Here is a 23620-nt window from a genome sequence, read left to right on the forward strand (position 1 = left end):
CTCTGAATGTGAGCTGTGATCACCAGTGGATTATTGACAGTTGTGTGGCCTTGACCTTGGTGCACAAGACAGATCTGAGTAAGCTCAGAGTACCTCGATAGTCTACAGCAGGGATGTGGACTCTGGCCATTGTGGAGGTTTGTTCTCACTAATTAGCAGTGTGTGTTCCAAGTCCTGTACCTTGTTTAATTAGGAGGCTAACATGTTCAGTTCTGTTTGTTGTCCATCATCCTCTTCACATCAGCGTCAGCTCCGACCACACAACAGAGGCATCCGGAATAGTGTTTATTGTGTGCTTCAGTTGAATAGCTTGTCCTTGTTCTTGTCTACATCTCCAAGAATATATGTTCAATTTGGATTATTTCCATTGTGTCTGTTTGTTTCCCGTCTGATATATACTTTCGTAGGAGTGGAACGGGATATTTTGAAAGTTTCCTCTGCTTTTTTGCAGTGTGGTCATCAAATATTGATTCATTGATTGATGTGTTCAGGGAGTACGACTTATACAACTGGAGAGGCAAAAGCTATTTATATCAAATTTGACCTGTACTGTAATCAGTGATTTCCGGGGTTTTACGGGACGTGTGATTCCTGCGTATTTGGATGCAGAAATTTGATGAAGTACCGCCATACTAAAATCCTCTGCGTCCTTGTGGACACAATATAATTTTTTCCGGGAAAGAACTTTCTTAGTTTGTAATGATATACCATATTAAAATATAAACATTCTGTTTACAATCATTGAAAGTAACACAATTATAACATAACCATTATCAAATGAGAAGAATCTATGATCATTGGTTTCATGCAAATTGATGGACTCCCAATATGCCCTGAGTCCCCAGGACTCCCACTTTCAAAGAGCTATATAAAACCCTGGATTTTACCAAGAACAAGTGGATTAGGACATTTTCATAATTTTGTCAACTTTTGATAAAACATTAACAGTTATTAGGCCAGACCAATTTATTTCTTGTTTTACGGAACCCGCCAGTCGTATTTTATCAAGAATAAGAAAAGAAAAGAAAATGAATCTTCCCCGCTAACAAATAAAATCCTAATGTGTTTTTTGTTTGTGCCAAAAATGTATTTAAAAGGAATATTACTTTGGCTGGTGATTTCTTTTTTCTTTCTTCCCCCTCCTGCCTTTATGTTTTCTGAGGACAAGAATCCGTAAGACAAGAAATACAATTGGTCTGGCCTTACAAAAATTAAATAAAAATCTTCAGGATACTTTAGAATACAGTCAGTAGAGATATGAAAATTTTGGAAGTGGAAATAACAATTGCAGTCATTTCTGAAGACAGCTGTCTTTCCTGGTACTCAGGAAGTGTTGCCATCAGACAATGGATAGCTGCGCATTCAGACCCAACATTGATACATCCCTGGTGAAGATAATCTTCCTCTTTGGCTAAGGGGCGGTGGTTAAATCGTTCGATTCCCAACATGGGTACAATGTGTGAAGCCCATTTCTGGTGTTCTCCACTGTGATATTGCTGGAATATTGCTAAAAGCGGCGTAAAACCAAACTCACTAACTCACTTCTCTTTGGCTAATGTCTGATTATGTTTTAATATCACCCAGAAGGAGAATTTGTGCCAGTGATAGCGTTAGACAGCAACGTACATCAAAAATATTTCTGTAGATCCAGTGTCCACAGTAGACTTGACATTAATACTCACCTTATATTAAGGATTTGCAAATTAATTAAATCTCCTAGAAAAGTTGTGGAAAAAATTATTTTGTATTTCCCAGCAGAGGAATATTTGTACCCAAAATAGAGAGTTCTTATTCCAGTAAGTTGTAATTTTAGTACACAGTTAATGTTATAGACTATTGATAAAGCTAAACAAGTGGCCATTTTTCTTCTTGTTTTCTTGGTTTAGAGTAGTCTAGTGTTTAGAGCGTCTGCTCATCACACTGAAGACCCGGGCTCAATTCTCCAAATGGGTACAATGTGTGAAGCCCTTTTCTGGTGTTCTCCACTGTGATATTTCTGGAATATTGTTGAAAGCTCGCTCACTCACTCACTCACTCACTCACCCACTCACCCACTCACCCACTCACTCACTCACTCACTCACTCACTCACTCACTCACTCACTCACTCACTCACTCACTCACTCACTCACTCACCCACTCACCCACTCACCCACTCACTCAATCCCATGAAAACTCCCTGCCAACAATGGATGTGAAAAGCAACAGATCTCGGATATTGATTTCAACTCATGCCACAGCTCCTCTGCCACTGAATCCAAAATTCAATTTAGATCTTTTTATAAAATCTGTGCGAAGAGACATCTGTTGATAACACGGCATTAGGCTACAGCTGAATGAGTGGCCATGGTGTTAACCAACATACCAAAAAACTAAACAGTTTCAGGATGAAGTGGGGGTGTCAGATTGTCCCGGATATGAATAGGGATATGTTGAGTGAGTGAGTCAGTCAGCTGATGACAAGCGTGTGTGTAGGTTGCAGGTTGCTGTTTTCTTCCTTATTGGACAGTTGGTGAGTCACTTCGTAACTGAAGAATCATTTCTGAGTTTAGACAGATTCATGTATCAAGATGATGTACCAGGGGTCCAGGCCCACGTGCACAAAGCAATCTTTGTACAAGGGCTGTTGTGAGGCTTACCTCTTTCGAGAGCAAATCCAAAGATGCAGATATTTAGTCCAAGAAAATTTGATGTAAGTTGTTCAAACACCAGGTCACTTTGACAAATCTCACAAGTTTGAAGGGGTGGTGGGGTAGCCTAGTGGTTACAGCATTCGCTCGTCACGCCGAAGGGGTGGTGGGGTAGCCTAGTGGTTACAGCGTTCGCTCGTCACGCCGAAGGGGTGGTGGGGTAGCCTAGTGGTTACAGCGCGCTTCGTCACGCCGAAGGGGGTGGTGGGGTAGCCTAGTGGTTAAAGCATTAAGCTCGTCCGCCCGAAGGGGTGGTGGGGTAGCCTAGTGGTTACAGCGTTAAACTCGTCATCACGAAGGGGTGGTGGTGGGTAGCCTAGTGGTTACAGCGTTAAACTCGTCGCGCGAAGGGGTGGTGGGGTAGCCTAGTGGTTACAGCGCTCGATCGTCGCCCGAAGGGGTGGTTGGGTAGCCTAGTGGTTACAGCGTTAAAGCTCGTCACCGAAGGGGGTGGTGGGGTAGCCTAGTGGTTACAGCGTTAAGCCGATCCACCGAAGGGGTGGTGGGGTAGCCTAGTGGTTACAGCGTTAAACTCGTCCGCGCCGAAGGGGTGGTGGGGTAGCCTAGTGGTTAAAGCGTTAAATTAAATCACGCCCGAAGGGTGGTGGGGTAGCCTAGTGGTTAAAGCGTTTTTTCTCGTCGCCGAAGGCGGTGGGGTAGCCTAGTGGTTAAAGCATTCGCTCGTCACGCCGAAGGGGCAGTAGGGTAGCCTAGTAGTTAAAGCGTTCACTCATCACGCCGAAGGGGCGGTGGGGTAGCCTAGTGGTTAAAGCGTTCGCTCGTCACGCCGAAGACCTGGGTTCGATTCCCCACATGGGTCCAATGTGTGCAGCCCATTTCTGGTGTCCCCCGCCGTGATATTGCTGGAATATTGCTAAAAGCGGTGTAAAACTAAACTCAATCACTCACTCCCTCCCCACATGGGTACAATGTGTGCAGCCCATTTCTGGTGTCCCCCGCCGTGATATTGCTGGAATATTGCTAAAAGAGGCGTAAAACTAAACTCACTCACTCACTCACTCCCCACATGGGTACAATGTGTGCAGCCCATTTCTGGTGTCTCCTGCGGTGATATTGCTGGAATATTGCTAAAAGCGGCGTAAAACCCAACTTACAACTTCAAAGGTCAGTGGCATGTAACAGACGAATTGACAATCTTTATGGACACCAAATTCTCAAATAACAATCAAAATCCAAAACATTTGTTATAAATGGAATCATTTCAATATCTTTTTCTGAATGATCCATTCGCATATCTTGTTGAGGTTGAAATAGTCAAACACCAATGTGTTCAAGTCAAAGGGACATATATGTCAAGTGCTCTCGGAGGTTCGAGGTTCGACTCAACAACAAAAATAATGATTTAATAGGAGTTACGCAGAGACCTAGCTATTACTTCAGGCAGCCATGAATAGGTTAACACTTCAAAGTTCGAAACTACAGTGTTGGAATGTACCTATCATGTTAATCTGTAAATTTAAAAAATATATCTGCCCATATGTTTGTGCGTTAGCCAGTTTGTCCATTAGCACAGGGGGACGGTGGGGTAGCCTAATGGTAAAAGCGTTGGCTCGTCCCGCCGAAGTCCCGGGTTCGAATCCCCACATGGGCACAATGTGTGAAGCCCATTTCTGGTGTCCCTCGCCGTGATATTGCTGGAATATTGCTAAAAGCGGCGTAAAACCAAACTCAGTCAGTCTGTCAGTCCATTAGCACAGCCATAGTGTCAGAATGAACTGGAGGAAGATATTAGGAAAATGAAATGCTGGGCTTTGATCATGTTCACTGTTAGTGTAGAAAGCACTTCACTGTTTGAAGATACGAGATAAATAATTTTAAATGTTTCAAAACTTCATTTAAACGTAAAAAATATTATTTTGATGTTTCCTGTAAGTTAGTTGCACTCATTAGCATAGAGGTGGTGAGTGCAGCTGATGCCGTTTGATGTGGCCTACCTGTAGCAGCATCAGAGATAATACCTGCATGAAATACTCATCAGCATCTCAGGTACACGACTAAAGCATCAGTAAATGTTTTTTGTCTTTTAACACTTTGAAGAATGATGACAATCTTTTATGGATATACAACTTCTTTTATTCATAGATTCTAATGTTGTTGTCAAGCAAGTGACATTAGAATCTATGTCGAAACGTCGCCCTTCACAGAATAAAAGAAGTTGTATATCCATAAAAATTGTCATCATTCTTCATCAACTCAACTTCTGAAATGCCCCTCAAAGAATTTCAACACTTTGCATGTTTAATTCAAATTAATGAACTACTCACCTGATTAGACTTGAAGATTATGTTGAAGATTATTTAGTCAATAGGGAATGAATGTCAATGTATCAAATTACATAGAGGATCTCCCCTTGTGTTTTTTACGTCAAAAATATCAATACATTCCAATAAATGGCTCTCATATGCTGTTTGTTGGACATCTCAAGGCTTTGAGGATTCTGTTCCTTATCCCAGATCATCATTATATAAACTGTGATAACTAACCAGTGTGTCGAGTATGAAATAAATCTACAGTTACAGAGAGATGATGACATTTGATTGTGATGCCATAGAAACCAGTGATGTCACAGTGGTCGTCAAAGCACTGTAAAACTGCTTCATTACAGTGATATCTCATCAGAGATGTCCAACACAATGTACTGTGGGAGCCAGATATTGATGATAAATCTAAATGTTCCAAAAAGGAATTGAGATGTGTCTTGCTCTATTTCTGTATACACATCTGTGCAGCTAGATGTTATTTTATATCCCCCAGAGGTCACTGTTATTTGTTTTCCTGTAACATATTAAAAAATGCTCACAGAAAATAAGGTTATAAAACAGATATGATAAAATGGAATTTTTTAATACAATGTGTTGGGGTTATTGTCACGGTACCAGTTTCAGAAATCATTTCAAAATAGTGAAACACTAGATGCCACATCTCTGTACCACCTAATGTTATATCCCGGCACAATATGAATCAATATCACCTTCCAGGAGTGGGATACAGAGATGGAGGAGGGTTAGAGGGAGGTTAAGCCCCTGCTGAAGCCAGCTGGGGTCAATGTCCTCTGCTTCTAGACTCACTCACAGTCTCCTTTACCATATGAGATGCAGATGCTGATCCTTCTTCCAATTGGGAATATTGATGTCTCCTAAATCTACATGTCCAATTAATGTCCCTATTTTCTGAACTGATCACATCTGTTATTCCATATTCTGTTAATTGTGGGAGCTGTTGGTCTAGTGTTCAAATGGACATAGGGCATTTTTTAGTCTGTCTTTAATTCCCAGTTATTCTTCAAGATCAGAATAGGTCCAAAATTCCCCAGATTTGTCGTAAGAGTTTCCTAATGATGATGGATGACATGTCATTTTGATTCAACTGAATTATGCTCATGCTATCAACCTCAGGTTTTCCCTCCTTCCAAGACACTATCACCTAGGCCTGGCTGTGGGCAATATAAAGAATATCAACCACTCTCTGAAATATGTATATTTTATATATTTTTGTAAACTACTTAGTCTATAAATCTGAAGACTCATGAGTAATGCCTTGGTATATATATATACTGAGGGAAACAAATAAGGGAACACTACTTCATGGCAGTGTTCCTTTATTTCTTCTCAGATTTTCTGCCACAGCAATATACAAAGCTGATGATGAAAACTGGAAATTATTAAAGGAACACTTGAATTTTCCTGTGTTCCTTTATTTGTTTCTGTCAGTATATTTGTTGCTGTATATGAGGCAGATCTACACTGCTATGAAGTCCAGGATCCTCGTAACACTTCTGTTAAAATTAAAGATTTAGCACAGCCTCAGTAGAATAATCAGGCCAAATAAAACAATGTTGTGGTTCCGATTACAGCTCTTTAAAATTTAGGGTAGGTAGGTCAGATTTTTTTTCTTCATTTTTTTCATTTCTTTTAGAAGTAAAGTACAAACTAATAACACATTTATCAATGTGTAATTATTTATTTAATCCAGCTTGCGGCCATCATGTCGACTTTATCAGAACGACCGATGTCCATCGGTGCCGTGAAAAACAATGGTATCTGAACGCATATTTTATTCATACCACTTAAAAAAATAGGGTCAGCGCCAGAATTCAAGGGTCGGTTGGGTAATCAGAACCACAACACACTTTTTTAGGTCTCACAATGACCCCATTGATTACAAAAGCTGTGATAGAGTTCTGCAGATGTGGGTTTTCTACATCCCTGTCATCTGTCAGAGTTGATCTTTACTTGGCTTCTGTGTAATTGGGGTCAGTTGTAGTATTTATTTTGTAGAGGATGGAACTTCTCTAGAACCTGCTAATGTGTGAGTGTGCATTTAATGTAATCAGACTGTGAAGCATGGCAGTGTTTTTTTGCAATGGTAGTTTGAAAGCCTAAGGGACATTTCCCATTTCACCACTTCAGCTTTCATCTGGACCTCTGTCATGTGTATCTTCTTCCTGAATGTGAAGTGTACTTTTGCTGAACTGTTTAAACACGTGACAGACATTTTTATAATACATGTAGTTAATATATCAGGCTTGTATAGTGAATGAAATGATATCATTACTGTTCCATGGCATAGGAGTGATATGACATCCTTGCTGTTCCTTGGGGCAGGAGTGATGTGACATCCCTGCTGTTCCTTGGGGCAGGAGTGATATGACATCCTTGCTGTTCAAGGCACAGGAGTGATATGACATCCTTGCTGTTCAAGGTGCAGGTGTGATATGACATCCTTGCTGTCCAAGGCACAGGAGTGATATGACATCCTTGCTGTTCCTTGGGGCAGGAGTGATATGACATCCTTGCTGTTCCTTGGGGCAGGAGTGATATGACATCCTTGCTGTTCAAGGCACAGAAGTGATATGGCATCCGTGCTGTTCAAGGCACAGGAGTGATATGACATCCTTGCTGTTCAAGGCACAGAAGTGATATGACATCCTTGCTGTTCAAGGCACAGGAGTGATATGGCATCCCTGCTGTTCCATTTGGCACAGGAGTGATATGACATCCCTGCTGTTCCAAGGTGCAGGTGTGATATGACATCCTTGCTGTTCAAGGCATAGGAGTGATGTGACATCCTTTCTGTTCAAGGCACAGGAGTGATATGACATCCTTTCTGTTCAAGGCACAGGAGTGATATGACATCTTTGCTGTTCAAGGCACAGAAGTGATATGACATCCTTGCTGTTCAAGGCACAGGAGTGATATGACATCCTTGCTGTTCCGAGTCACAGAAGTGATGTGACTTCCTTGCTGTTCCAAGGCACAGGAATGATATGACATAACTGCATGAATTATTCTGAAGCCTACACTGACATCCTGGCCGACAGGTCACAAGAGTTGCTGTTTATTGATCCACGACCCTCTCAATGAAAGCGGTTGAGTAATATGGTATCACTGGATGCTTTTTTGATTGGCCTTTGTCAGGCCTCTGTGAGCCTGAACTATCGCCTGATTCTTCCACACTACAAAGGGATAGTATTGATTGACAGATTTTCAGGTAGAACTATGGATTTGTGCGACTTTGTTGCAGCCCATATTTAATTTTTCCAGCAACAGTTATAACCTGATATTTTCAGGCAGTTTATTGTCTGTTAGGTCGTGTGTTCACTGTGTCACCAGAGTTTCTTGTTACAAGGAACGGTGCAACATGTTGCTATCACAGAAAACAGCAGGTGCTTGAACAAAGGGGGTGAATGTTTCAAGGCATGATTAATCCAAAAAGGTAGGATGTATTTCAGATATATTTCATGTTTCAGTGAAATTATTAATGGTTTTTACGTACCTTGTATCTAGAAATGAAAGAATTTGATTAATGACAAAGGTATTCTTGATCTGATGTATGTTTATTTGTTTATTGTAATATTTTAGAAATGATCTGTTCACAATTTGGTCTTGTATCAGTAGAGCTTTTTTCAATATTTGGTTCTATCCAGCAGCACACACCAGAGTATCATATTCTGCAAATATTGAATAATTAGTGTATCATATTCTGCAAATATCTAATAATTAGTGTATCATATTCTGCAAATATTGAATAACCAATGTATGATATTATGCAAATATTGAATAACCAGTTAATGATATTCCGCAAATATTGAATAACCAGTGCATCATATTGTGTAAATATTGAATAACCAGTGTATCCTATTGTGCAAATATTGAATGACTAGTGTATCCTATTGTGCAAATATTGAATAACCAGTGTATCCTATTGTGCAAATAAGATAAGATAAGATAAGATATTTATTGCATAGCATTCCATGAAGAAACAGTGGCAATATTCTATAAGCTACAAATATTTACACAGTAGGTACAAGAAATATAGATACAGATATATTGAATAACCAGTGAATGATATTCTGCAAATATTGAATAACCAGTGTATCCTATTGTGCAAATATTGAATGACTAGTGTATCATACTAAATAGTCAGTGTTGAAAGTCAGTGTGTCATTAAGCAAGTATGTCATCTCTGACAGCCATAGTTAATCATCTAAGCAGCATATGTGCCAAACAATATAGCATGAACAATCATGAAAAAGTCAGTGCTTGAATTGTGAAGGTATCTCACCTGACAGGTGTCAGTCATCATAGTGTGTGTTGATGTACTTAAATGTAGGTAAACCTACAGGTGATGACAACTCAGATGTCAGCAGGTGCCCTCATGTTACCATAACAACTACACTGACAGTAGTTCCATGAGCCTTGACAAGAGTCAGGACTTTTACCAAATATGTCCTGTTAGGCTGGATGCAATCTCACATTAACCTTGGCCTTTATACTTTAATAACAACACTTTGTTACTGTCGAAAACACTAGTGTGAAGCGCTAACCTCGTTGATTCAACGTCTGCAACTACCAAGGGGAGATAACCTTGGTGAAAGTCACCTCCAGGACTGAGAAATCTGAAACTTTTTACTGAATCAGTTTTGAACTTCTGTGTTTTGGTTTGGACTGAATGGTGCAGGTATCAGAGGAACTATCTCAAGTTATTGCAGAGATATATAATAACATTTCAGAGATATGATATTTTCTTGTGTGAACGTAATAAGTGGTATATCCTCCCCTTCCTCCCACGCTGTAGTATGCTGCAGAAGGTGCTGACTCCATCCCCACTGTGATGGTGTTGATGTACAGATGTACAGGTGTTGATACGAGCCAGGTATATACAGTGTGTATTCCATACCAGGTGCTCTGACTGCAGCAGCCGTTGGGGAGCTATTGTTGTGTATCTCATGACACAGATCTGTCTGATGTCTGTTGATAGACTGATTGTATTCCATGGGTGAAGGAGAGGTTGATGTGTTGCTTCTGGAGAGAGCTTCCACCTGATGCAGACTGACATCTAAACCTCAGTAGCCAGTTATTTCAGTCTACCGTGCATGATTGTTTAGACATCAGCAGTGGTTACAACTGATCAAATTTGACGTGTAACCAGTGAAAAATGCAACACACTCAAAGAACTGGTTTGTTTTTTTGCTGTTTTACGCTGCACTCAGCAATATTCCAGCTATATGGCGGTGGTCTGTAAATAATTGAGTCTGGACCAGAAAATCCAGTGATCAACATCATGGACATTGATGAAGCAATGGGCAACAAACTGGTATTTAGGTGTTAAAAGTTTATTTACTGAATGGTACATTATCTGTTGAAACTAGAATGTTTCCTTTTATTTTTGGCCAATGAAATTTGATCAGCATCTGGTTTGTGTTTGCTGCTTGTTAATGCTGATTAACATTACAAATATTTACTACAAATGTATATACCTACAAAATGACAATTGCAAATGTGGGAGAGGAATGTTGAATGTATTTCCAGTGTTAAATTTCTCTCCCCTCTCCCAGAGTAAGTTGTTTATTGTGATAGGGATACAGTTGCTTATCCTTGCTGCCAACATCAGCAGCAGGATCTATTGTTCCGTATCACATGGCTTGAAGATGTTTCTTATCTTAACTGATTGTCTGGAGGAGCTAGCTAGGAAAAGAGTTATCACATCTCAAGGCCGATTAAGCTGTGTGAGATACAGTGAAAGGAAAGGGGGTGTCAGGGTCCACGACGCCATGTTGACAACCTGGTACAAATGTTCATCTGTGTTGGGTTGAGGGATAGTCGATGTTTGATCTGGCGCATTCTCCAAATCCGAACAATATAGCTTCTTACTGTTAGTTTGTTTATTGTTTAATGCCACACTCGGCAGTATTCCAGCTTTATGAGTCTGGACCACATAATCCAGTGATCAACAGCACGAGCATCGATGTACGCAATTGGAATATGATAACATATCAACCAAGTCAGCGAGCCTGACCACCCGATCCGGTTAGGCGCCTCTTACAACAAGCATGGGTCACTGTTTACTTTTGCTTCTTTCATGCATGTATTGGGCGGTGGGGTAGCCTAATGGTGAAAGTGTCGGCTCATCACGCTGACAACCGGGGTTCGAATCCCCACATGGGCACAATGTGTGAAGCCCATTTATGGTGTCCCCCGTCGTGATATTGCTGGAATATTGCTAAAAGCAGCGTAAAATCCAACTCACTCATGCAGGTATTGTTCAACAAGGAACAACCCTTGTTCATTCCCTCTCGCTCACTCGCTTGCTCCCTCCCTCCCTCCATGGGGAATGATTCTTATCAAACTTAATCAGTATGTTTAACATATAGTAACATATGTGTGAATGAGTCACCATGATCACTGTTGATGTTGAGATCTGTGCATTTCAAAAGATGTTTCAAATGTGAATATATTTAGCTGCATTATGTTGAACCAGTGTATCTCTGATTAGACATCAGCAGTAGCACATCTGTGCACCTTACGCTGTGAACACGCGTTACTCGTAAACTCTCGACATTTGTTTACAGCAACATCTCTGTTATTCTGACTGAAAAAAATGTCAAAATTGTTATTTAGGAACAACAGTTTGAGGTAGTTTTGAACTTTGCTTTTTTGTAGCTGCATAAAAACTGTCGTTATGATGCTCCTGCCTGTTTGGTTTTCTTGCCACGTTTCCCCTGTTGATGGAACCTGCACTTCTTTCTGCACACACAACCAGTAACCTGCAGCACCAGCAATTTCTCAGGCATGTTGCATTGTCACGGAAAACCCGTTTGTTAGAGTCGTTTTTCTCTCCAGCTTCCTGCATCTAACTGTCAAAGTTTAAGTGAGGAAGTAATCAAATATAGGAGTATTGTAGGAGAAACAGGACAAAATGTCACTTAAATGGCCAACACTGTGGTTCAGAAGTTCGAGAGTGATCTCCCCTTTTTTTGATCAGATTTGAATATGGAACAGTGCTCACATTGGACAAATAGTTATATTTCTATTTTATTCTCTATGGATTTAAGACAATAAAAGTAGAGGTAAGAAATCATTTCTATCATATCAGTGTAGATTTATTATATTATTGATCAATGTTGTGTAATGTTGTGTGGCATTTGTACAGCAAAGAGTTATCTGTCCATAAACACAGTTCATGGTTACAATGTAATTATAGTTTTCACCAGATTTAAGAAATGATCTTCTGCAGAGTTGCAGTCTACTGAATGAAAGATCAGTTGGTTGTTTTATGCCGCACTCAGCAATATTCCAGCTATATGGCGGTGATCTGTAAATATTAGAGTCTGGACCAGACAATCCAGTGATGAACATCATGAGCATCAATCTGCACAATTGGGATGCGATGACATGTGTCAACCAAGTCAACAAGCCTGACCGCCCAATCTCGTCAGTTGCTGAATGAAAGCGAATCCACAAGGAAGTATAACAAGTTCTTTTCCTGTCTTGACTTGGGTAACCTATGATCCTGTTCGAGGTCAGTTGTCCGCTTGTTTAAGATCAGTTGTATAGCAAATAGTGTTATTAACTGCTCCACTGACTGAGCATTTGTAGACAAATGATGTGCGTATCTCACTTGGTAAGATGGCCCCCAGCACTGGACACTGGACAGGTCAGTTGTCCGCTTGTTTAAGATCAGTTGTATAGCAAATAGTGTTATTAACTGCTCCACTGGCTGAGCATTGTAGACAAACTTGTCATGATGTGCGTATCTCACCTGGTAACATGGCCCCCAGCACTGGACATGAGACAATCTCTCTCACCTGTACAGGTCTATCATTGTTGTGGAATGTCAGGGAATATGGACTACATTGTCGTGGGAAACTAGGTGATTTTCTGCATACCTTTCGGTGAATGGAAGATGATATGTTTGGGAAACATTGTAGAAGAATGCCCTGGCTGAAAGGTCCTGGTAATCGTTGGTCTAGCTGTGTAGGCATGTATGTAATTACACTGTCACAGGGTGTATATGGGTCAGGAGCTGTGGTACAACCGCTGTATACTCCACTCAGTGATCATATCTACCACCAAGGAGGACATATATACCAATAGATTGTGCCCATTATGTGTGACTGAGTAAGTGAAAAGGAACAGTTTCTTGTAGTTTTCTTTAATGGAGAACAATGGGGCCAAGGTTCACTAACTTTATTTGACTGACTGACTGACTGACTGAGTTTGGTTTTACGCCGCTTTTAGCAATATTCCAGCAACATCACGGCGGTGAACACCAGAAATGGGCTTCACACATTGTACCCATGTGGGGATTCGAACAACTTTATTTGAAGCCTTGCTTCTTTTGCTGCAGGGCGGTGGGATAGCCTAGTGGTTATATTTGCTCGTCATGCCGAAGACCCGGGTTTTATTCCCCTGGCCATAATATTGCTGGAATATTGCTAAGAACTAAACTCACTCACTCACTCACTCACTCTCTCTCTCTCTCTCTCTCTCTCTCTCTCTCTCTCTCTCTCTATCTATCTATCTCTATCTATCTCTATCTGTCTATCTATCTGTCTATCTATCTATCTATCTATCTATCTATCTATCTATGTGCTGTCTATCTGCTGCCAGCTAAAAGTTGCAATACATTGCTTGGAACTTACTATTGACCTAAATCATTCAGCATTATGTGTTCGAGTACCGGTAGTTTTACTATTATGGTTTTACATTTCAGCTAAAACAAACAATGAAGTAGAACCATTTCAACTTTCGTAATCACAGGATATATAGAACAAGAAACATACATGGGCAAGCTCTGAATGAAATGTACATGTATATGCAACAAGGTCCGAAGTATGCAACAACTTCAGCTAAGGCACATAAAAGAGTCTGTTGACATTTAAAGTTAAGTGTTATTGTCAGCAACAACACTGCTAGGGTATAAATGTCGTATAGCCCTGCTACTGTATATTTTCCTACCCAACCAGTCTGATGTTGGGACACAATATTATATCTCCATACATTATGCTTGTACAGCACTTACAGTGCCAGTCAAAATGTCGGTAAAGTTCACAGTTGAGAAGACAAATAATGTATGTATTAGCCTTATTGAGGACTCCCTTTTGTGCTAATCCTGGTGAAGGGAGGACTGTTGAACAAAGGGTAAACAGTGATTATACAGCTGATGAACTTCTAGAATGTCGTGTCTCTGTTAATATCACTGACTACTGTCACAGATCAGGTTTTGTTGTGTTAAGCATTGAGAGTGTTCATGCTTAACAGGGGCGGTGGGGTAGCCTAGTGGTTAAAGTGGTCCTCGTCGCGCTGAAGACCCGGGTTCGATTCACCACATGGGTACAATGTGTGAAGCCCATTCCTGGTGTTCCCCACCGTGATATTGCTGGAATATTGCTAAAAGTGGCATAAAACTAAACTCACTCACTCACTCACTCACTCACTCACACACACCCACTCATGCTTAACACTGCTGGTGTGTGATTGATAATGCCCTTCCAAATATGTGTATTTCTACTTAAGAAAACATATTCTTGTCTTTCCTAAATTGAATTTCGATCACTTTGCAAAATCAATGGCCATAAACTACTATATACAAAGCATGAATTCAGATTCTGAGGATGGTAAGTAGTGATAGCCAGATAGCCCATGTCAGTTTGTCAGACGTTCAGTGTTCTCTGATGTCAAGTATAATTTTAATCTCATAATAGGTTATCCTTACATACTGGCCAAAGACAATTTTCAGTTCCAAACTAAGAATATTTCCTGGGTGGATCAGGTTTCCATGAGTTCAAAATATACCATGGATATTGAATGGTATATCAAGTTTATTATCTGTACTACAATATACACACAGATCCATGGTCTATAACCTGAAAAAGTACGGACTTAGCCTATATCGCCTTATATAGCATGTAGTAATCAGAGTACATTCCAGTGGTGATGGGATCAAGAATGACCTACCACTGATATTTGAAACTGAGGCACTTCTTTTAAGGATCAGTTTCGGTGAGAATTTTATCATCTCAGCACAATAATTACCTCCTCCTTGAAACCAATTTGTAAACAAACCCATCTGTACGGGAGTTGATCCCAGCAGAAGGTGTGTTTTTCTCAAGGTATCACTTTAGCTGACTAATTGCGGAATTAGTCTCTCCTGCCAGGCATGGTTCCAAGTACATGATACAGCTCTGTAATCACTGGTATGGAATACGCTGTATAACATATGCTGTTGTCAGAGATAAAAGGATGAGGTCTGACACACTCCATTATTTCTGGCTTCTGTTGGAGGTCACTCCCAGCAACATATGGTAATAACAGAAATATACACACACCAAGGTCCTGGAATGTGATTGGGTGAACTCAACCAGCAATCTGGCACTGGTGTTGTATGTATGTAGTCTGTCTCACAGTCCCTGATCCACATTATTTTCCCTACTGCCAAGCCCTCCCTGCAATGTAGTCTGTCTCACAGTCCCTGAACCACATTATTTTCCCTACTGCCAAGCCCTCCCTGCAATGTAGTCTGTCTCACAGTCCCTGAACCACATTATTTCCCCTACTGCCTTGCCCTCCCTGCAATGTAGTCTGTCTCACAGTCCCTGAACCACATTATTTTCCCTACTGCCTAGCCCTCCCTGCAATGCTAAAGCCCTAAATAAAGCAAGTCTAGATTTCCTCAGGTTCAGGTTCTGAATCTCTGGTATCCCTGGGGCTCCTTTTCAATTTAAATGGGCTTGTTTGTTACTATCAAAGTTATATATATTCAGAGACTAAGCATTAGTCTAGTATGTATGCTGAGACACTGGTTTAGTAAACTGGTGCCCTTTATCTTGTTTTCTGTTGGTTAGAGGTTCATATGCTCACAGAGGTAGTCATTTCAGCCAGAAGAAATCTGTGTTAAGGAAAGTGTATTATGTTAAAAGTACATAAAGGAGTGTCCATGTTTGTATATGCAAATAGCTGTGATTCACCAGAGACCATATGATATATCATCTATCATATGGTCTCTGAATTCATATGACCGCCACCGTGGTATAGTGGTTAGAGCGTCTTTCCGGGAGAGCGGAAGGTCGTGGGTTCGATCCCCGACCGCGTCATACCAAAAGACGTTGAAATATGGTACTTGTTGTTCCCTGCCTGGCACTTGGCATTAATGGGTACAACAAGGACTGGTCGGCTCAGAGTCAGTATAATGTGTCTGAGTGCGGTATTTATGCTTCACTGCGGCATGGTATCTCAGTGGGCTAGCACTATAAAAACAGCTTCAGTCGGGGCTAGTACAAACAGCCACACATATACACGCATGCATGTCGTCATATGAGCGAAATATTCTCCAGTGCGACGTTAAACCCAATTTCACCTCACCTCACCTCTGAATTCATATATGCATATTGTGGCTGGATCTTCTGTGTTGTTTGATAGCGCAAATCACTGATATTCCTGCTGTATGACAATGGTCTGTTAAGAATCAAGTGTGGACCAGACAAGTCAGTGACTGACATCATTGGCACTCATGTAAAGAATTCAGTATCAACAAACATGCTTCAACCAAGTCAGTTGACCATCCAATCACGTTATTCCCTGCGAACCTAACATGCCACACATAAATCATGGCCCCATACTCCAACACACATGCACGCGTGCTCGCTCAGTTGCACACACCCTCCCTCACTCACTCCAACCACACACATACGACTTACCTTACACAGGGCTCGATTTAGTACTTTGTTACTTGCACTGGTGCAACCCTATAATACAAAGTGCAATCTTGCTATTAGCTGAACTTGCACCTGGTGCAACTCAATTTTTGAGTGGGTAAACTCTCAAAAAAACCCATCTAAATAATTCAATACCATATTTCCTCCACGTACCCCCCCATACTCCAATAATCACACAAACTACACACAATCACTACACACTGAGCACTATTGAGTATTGCATTACATTTACTTTGTAGAACAGGTGTATTTATATCTCCGTCCTAGTTTTATTAAAACAGGTTTTGAAAACATCCACATTAATTTCACGAAGTAAATGGAATATAAATGTGCAGTCTGAATTTTTCACATACCTCCGTGAAAGCAAGAGTTTGTAGGGCAAGTGTGTTTACAGTCGTGTTGACAGTAGTGACCCTGTGTGTGATTTATAGCAATATAACTGGACATGCCGGGTAGGCTGTAAACATACCCAGGACAACAGAGAAACACTCAACACTGAACAGGTGTAACAAGCATATCCAGGTCCAGCCAAGTGCAGATAACTCTTCATTCCTGTTGTAGCTCAAGGTGATGAGTGTTTCAGTACTTTTTCATGGTACCAACCCTTGCAATCATTGGTGATTTGATCAACAAAACATGAGATTAAGACCTGCATTATAGTATTTCTTAGGACCTACACTATTTGTTGTCAGCAATAAGACCAGTACTTATTGGAATACATGTATTACTGAGTGCGGCTTTAAACAACAAAACCTGTGAAGGTCCGGGTTAGAATATTGATCTTCAGTAACCCATGCTTGTCGTAAGAGCGACTAACATGATCGGGCGGTCAGGCCCGCTGGCTTGGTTGACACATGTCATTGGTTCCCAATTACGCAGATCGATGCTCATGGTGTTGATCACTGGATTGCCTGGCCCCAACCCGATTATTTACAGACCACCGCCATATAACTGGAATATTGCAGAGTGCAGCGTAAAAGTAAACTCACTTACTCACTTAAACAACAAATAAACAAGCCATACTTCAGGAGTGAAAAGCAAGATATTGTTTATTAATTATTTTGAAACTGATATTCATTTACATAAAAAAAACCTCTGCTTTACACAGAGCAGAAAGTTATTTTTAAGTTTCAAAAGTAGGTTACTTATGATTGCCAAGCTTGGATTTGAAATTCAAGACTTGTTTTGTAAGTTCAATCATGTTGTTTCTTAGCTCATTTCTTGTTTCATTGTCTCCCAGATTACACAGAAATATTTCCCATGTGGTATACAGTGTGTTACAGCTAATATAAATACCTTCATCCATTGTCATGAATGTAGATCAGTGTGTACGGAACAATACCTTGCTTATCACACAGAGTAACGCATGTCTAGTGTGAGAGTCAGATCAAAGTGAACCAGGCCTGGATGTTGTGTGCGGAATCCAGCATTATCTGACAGCTCAGTGAGAGACATGTCAGGGGCTTCCAGGCCCTCTGTTATGTAGAACTTCCTGACCTTCACAGAGGGTCGAATAACAGGGCTACAGGTGTGTGATAGGGATGGACTTCAGGTATGGGATACGGGTGGGATGTTAAGTGTTGGGTGTCTATGTTTTCCCCATCAGCAGCTCCTCTTAAAAGCATGTATGGTATATGTCAGTGTGGTAGATATTGGTGTGTGATACGAGGTGCGATGTTACAGCATAGGGTGTTGACATTTCCCTCCCAATAGAAGACAGGGGGACTGTCAGCAGGTTCTTAACATCAGTGTTAAGATGGGGTAGGTGTGAGTGAGTTTAGTTTTACGCCGCACTCAGCAATATTCCAGCTATATGGCGGCGGTCTGTAAATAATCGAGTCTGGACCAGACAATACAGTGATCAACAGCATGAGTATCGATCTACACAATTGGGAACCGATGACATGTGTCAACCAAGTCAGCGAGCCTGAACACCCAATCCCATTAGTCTCCTCTTACGACAAGCATGGGTTACTGAAAATCAATATTCTAACCCGGACCTTCACGGGTGATACGGGGTAGGAAGTTACAGTGTATGGTGTTGGCATGTCAACCTTTAGAAGATGAGGAAACTGTCAGCAGGTTCTTTACGTCAGTGGAATATATTGGTGTGTGATACAAGGTGGGATGTTACAGTGTGTGGTGTTGGCATACCCTCTGATTAAATGACTGTGACAGTGTCATCAGATTTTGGACAAAGCTCTGTCAGCCAAGGGTTCGGCTACTCGAAACGTGGTCCCAGTAATGGAAACATCCTGTTATCTGTTCTGACTTCCTTGATACCCTCAATTACAGGTCCCTGTATTATCACCCCCTTGTCACCTAACCATGACCCCCTCTTCACCACCAGCTCTCCTTCACCACCTTGTAGTCACCATATTACACTCATCACCTTGCTGTCGCCTAACCATCTCCCCTGGTCTCCACGCTGTCACCCATAGAAGTCCCCCTGGCCCTACACAGAGTTGGCACTGCTACCTCGCCATTTCACCATCTCTCCCTGGTCTCCACGCTGTCACCCATAGAAGTCCCCCTAGCCCTACACAGAACTGGCCCTGCTACCTCACCATTTCACCATCTCTCCCTGGTCTCCACGCTGTCACCCATAGAAGTCCCCCTAGCCCTACACAGAACTGGCCCTGCTACCTCACCACCTGCCCCTGGTCTCCACGCTGTCACCCATAGCCGTCCCCCTGGCCCTACACAGAGTTGGCCATGCAACCTCACCACCTCCCCTTGTTAATTCCTTCGACCCCACACAGAGCTGGCATGTTGTGGCTGTAATTAGCAGGTCCACAACACAATGGTGTGAGACATGTGAGCCCTGGTGACAGTATCATATTTCCATACATGTGGGGCATTTGTAGCCCAACACGCCAGGTTTCCGGCCACCACTGTACACACATAATTAACTGGTACTTTTACAGTCGCACAGCACAGCACAGCTCTAACATATGCCAAATGACTTGACAGTGTAGCGGGCTAAAGCGTTTTAACACATTTGATCACATACTCTTGCTCTTTATATCCATGGTAATATTTTCCTCCCAGCTTAAAGATAATGTGGTATGGACATAAACATTAACATCTGGGATCACATTAGCCATTTGGATGAATTATGGCTCATTCACAACTGGGAGTTTTTCACTAAATGTGTCTCTTGCTTCACCAAAGTATGGTTCTTTCCAAACAAGAAGAGGTGGGGTAGCCTTGTGGGTCAAGTGTTCACTTGCCTCGCCAAACACCGGGGTTGATTCCCGATATGGATAAAATGCCTGAAACCAGCTATATTATAGCTGGAATATTGCTAAAGGCGACATAAAACTATACTCACTCACTCCTTCCAAACAGTAATACTAGATGGCTTCCATATGAATTAGAAAGCAGTATCAAATAGAGGTGTCATGATGTTAAGTTTCGCATCAATCTTTCGCGTATCAAAGTTTCGCATAAGTTAAGCATCAATCTTGCTTATGAGGAAGGGAATAAGAAATTACTGAAATAATGGAGCACAGGATCCTTTATAGTAACGTCCAGTCTCTGAATATATCATTTTCATTGTAACAAATAAACCCAATTAAATAGAAAAGGAGCGCCAGTCACATGCGAGATTCAGAACCTGAGGTAATCGAGACTTGCTTCATTGAGGGCTTAAGCATTGCAGGGAGGACTAGGCAGAGGGGAAAATAATGTGGTTCAGGGACTGTTCAAAACATTTTCAAAGGCATAGTTCTATATATAATGGCTAAAATTAGCTACAAAATGCCAAAATGTCTTGATTTCAACCTAAACATCAAACACAAATCCTGTGCTTTTTTCATCATAAGGAACTTATTCTCCCATGTATAGGAGCATAGAGTGCCAGGTGTGGACCACTGATGAACCCTGGCTGCTGAAGGTCAGTTTGTTTCCAAATATAAATGTACTCCCACCATGCAGTTGCCCCATGCTGGGCCCTGGTCACACAATGACCAGGACATTAGCTTACCTTGTTCTCCTTGCTGGGATATGGTCATCAAACCTCAGGTCAGACTAAGATTGGACATCAGTGATGAACCACCATCTCAACTTGCTTATCTTATCACATGCTTGCTGGGATATGCATGGTCATCTGACCATAGGCCAGGCTGCTGTCGTGGGTTTGAATCCTAGTTTTACTTGTATTATCATGGGTCTGTTTATACCATACCTGTTGTCATGGGATTCACCTCTTACGACTTTCCTTCTGCATGAGATCCGTGAAGATCCGGGTTAGAATTGGTCTTCAGCAGCCCATGCTTGTCGTGAGAGGCGACTATAGGGACCAGGTGGTCAAACTCGCAACTTGGATGACACAGGTCATTGTATCCCAATGTATCTCGATGCTGTTGATCACTAGATTGTCTGGTCCAAACTCGATTATTTACAAAATGACACCATAGAGCTGGAATATTGTGGAGTACGGTGTAAAACAAAAACACAAAACAAACAAACATTCTGAATGACCCTGACATGCTGTGATATGATTGGTTAAAGTTGTTCTAAACCAACTCACTCACTCACCAAATTGAACATAACATCATAGTGGTCCATATTTTGAGAATTAACCAGAATATTCTAACAAGATAACTTAAAAAATATCTACTTGTTGCCTTAAAGCGTTTGAAGAATATCCTATATAGAATGATAGCATTTTGTAAACGTCCATTTTTTATTCAGTACAGATAAGAGAAAATTTTGTCCATTCAATCTAATCGTTAGTCTGTCATACAGACCCTGAAGCAAATATATCCAAGAAAGCCCACTCAAGTCTAGATTATGTGGCAAGTCTAGATTTCCACAGCTTCAGAAATGAAGAAAGTCTCTGGGCTCCTTTTTATTGTACTTATGATTTTAATTTAAAAACTTTTATATTCTGTAAAATATGTTCATTTCAGAGACTAGCTGTTAGTATTATCTGATCTGTCGATCCACATTTTGTATCACTGGCTGATTGGCTGTCCGTACCTCAGGTGAAGCAGATTGACTTGACATCCTGAGATAGTCCCCCCTTAGAACAATAGCATTACCCTGATTCTCTCCCCAGTACACTCCTCGTTTCATCCCGTTCATCACAGCTCAGAATTACACAGGAATGTCCCATGTTAGTTCTTCATCTTCGTTTGTTTACTAATCAACTCTTGAGACTTGAACGTCAAACTCGTGTGTTGTTGTCGCAGGACCGGTATGTCTGCTTCAAGCCACTGTCGGAGCACACGTAAGTTGTTTACACCCAATAGCTGACGGAGATTATGTACTGGGTTGTCACTGCATGTCCTGCTAAGATGCAGCTATATGTTCATCTCATACCTAGCCAGGGAACTGTGTCACTTACATTGTTGTGGTAGTGTCACTGATGCTGTTGTGTAACAGAAGATGCTGGAGCATTGTTGCTGATGTTGAGGTCTCCATCAGTGTTGGATATTTACAGGCAAGATTCATCAGGTTTGAGGTGTTGGTGTAGATGCTGTAGTTGTGTCAGAAGATTGTGGAACATTGTTGCTGATGCTGAGGTCTCAATTAATACTGGATATTCACCAACAAGAGTCATCAGGTTTGAGGTGTACTGTAGATGCTGTTGAAAGTCTGTTGTCCCATTGTGGGGGTGGTGGGGTAGCCTAGTGGTTAAAGTGTTTGCTCGTCACACCGAAGACCCAGGTTCAATTCCCCACATGGATACAATGAGTGAAGCCCATTTCTGGTGTCCCCTGCTGTGATAATGCTGCAATACAGCGTAAAACCAAACTCACTGTTGTCCCATTGTATTGCTGAGGTAAATATATTCTGTTTTTCTGGGACATTCATTCTTTTCTGTCATAGCTAAGTGTTTGAGTGATGTGTGCAGGTTATCAAGAGACAAGATTATATTAATAACAAACTGTTAGGCTGAAAGTATTGGTGTAATATTATCATATGTTGTGGCCAGTCGCATTGTCTCAATGTTGCCTCATTGTTTCTGATATCGTAATCTGATACTGCAGCTGTGCGGATATTTCTGTCTATTGTAGTACTACTTGGTACATGCTGACAAACATCTGGCTGAGCCAGGAAGAATTGCAAATACCTCACACTGCTATGCATTGTCTAAATATATACCCACACGTCTTGTATACTGCAAGTCTCAAGGCCATGTTGTTATATACGCTGCGGAATTTAAACTATTTGCTTAGCTGAGTGTATAATTAAAGGTGTGTGTCGGGTTTGGTGAGTATTAGCACCATATCAAACAGCTGTCCGTGTCACGCTTGATTGAACTGTGTCATGTGACGTAGAGTGAGGAGCTTCGTGGGACATTTGCCGGGACATTGTAAGAGGACTCACTGCACCTTTTGTCTTACGAGTCTTCAAACACTAAAGCTACAGACACTCCTAGGAATGTTGTCGTTGCACTTGTAGGTGATCCTACAACCATTCAGAGGACTTGCTGCTTGAGTTGTCAGCCAGTGTCAGGGTAATAACCTAGTTATACCACGCTGATCAAAGTAAATACCTTCTCCTGGGATTATCTGCTGTTAACACATAGGTGAGTGACGTCCTTAATTGACCATCCATCAACATGTAATGTATGTATGTGGCAGCACTCAGTGTAGCCTGGGTTTGACTGTCCTGGGGATATATACACCAGCAGGATTAAGGAGGGGAAACACTGCAGGAACAGATCTATTTTGGGGTAAAACAGAAGATATTTCTGTCACTGACAGTCAGTATTTTAAGTGACAGAATCTAAATGTTGTTGTGACAAGACTATTCTGTTTGAGATCGTGACTCATGGATATCAACAGAAGCTCTGTGTGAAGGTACATGGCTTTACAAGTATCTGATATAGAGATATGCTATTCAATACAGTTGAAATAATGTCTATGTGTGTATCTGTTAGGGTAAATATCTGGGTCGTC

At 41.2% G+C, this 23620-nt stretch overlaps 1 protein-coding gene and 1 long non-coding RNA gene across 2 annotated transcripts in view; one reads left to right on the plus strand and one right to left on the minus strand.

Moving 5' to 3' along the window:
- The window catches only part of LOC124291998, a 152990-nt gene that overhangs the window by 39170 nt on the left and 90200 nt on the right, over nt 1-23620 (plus strand).
- On the minus strand, nt 1137-22838 carry LOC124291999. Its single transcript, XR_006902338.1, has 3 exons — nt 22827-22838; nt 4494-4497; nt 1137-1233 (listed from the first exon to the last, which is right to left on the minus strand). It is a non-coding gene; the product is annotated as an uncharacterized LOC124291999 (long non-coding RNA).

This window comes from Haliotis rubra, unplaced genomic scaffold, assembly GCF_003918875.1.
Source record: "Haliotis rubra isolate DU_JTF1 unplaced genomic scaffold, ASM391887v1 Scf504, whole genome shotgun sequence".
NCBI lineage: Eukaryota > Metazoa > Mollusca > Gastropoda > Lepetellida > Haliotidae > Haliotis > Haliotis rubra.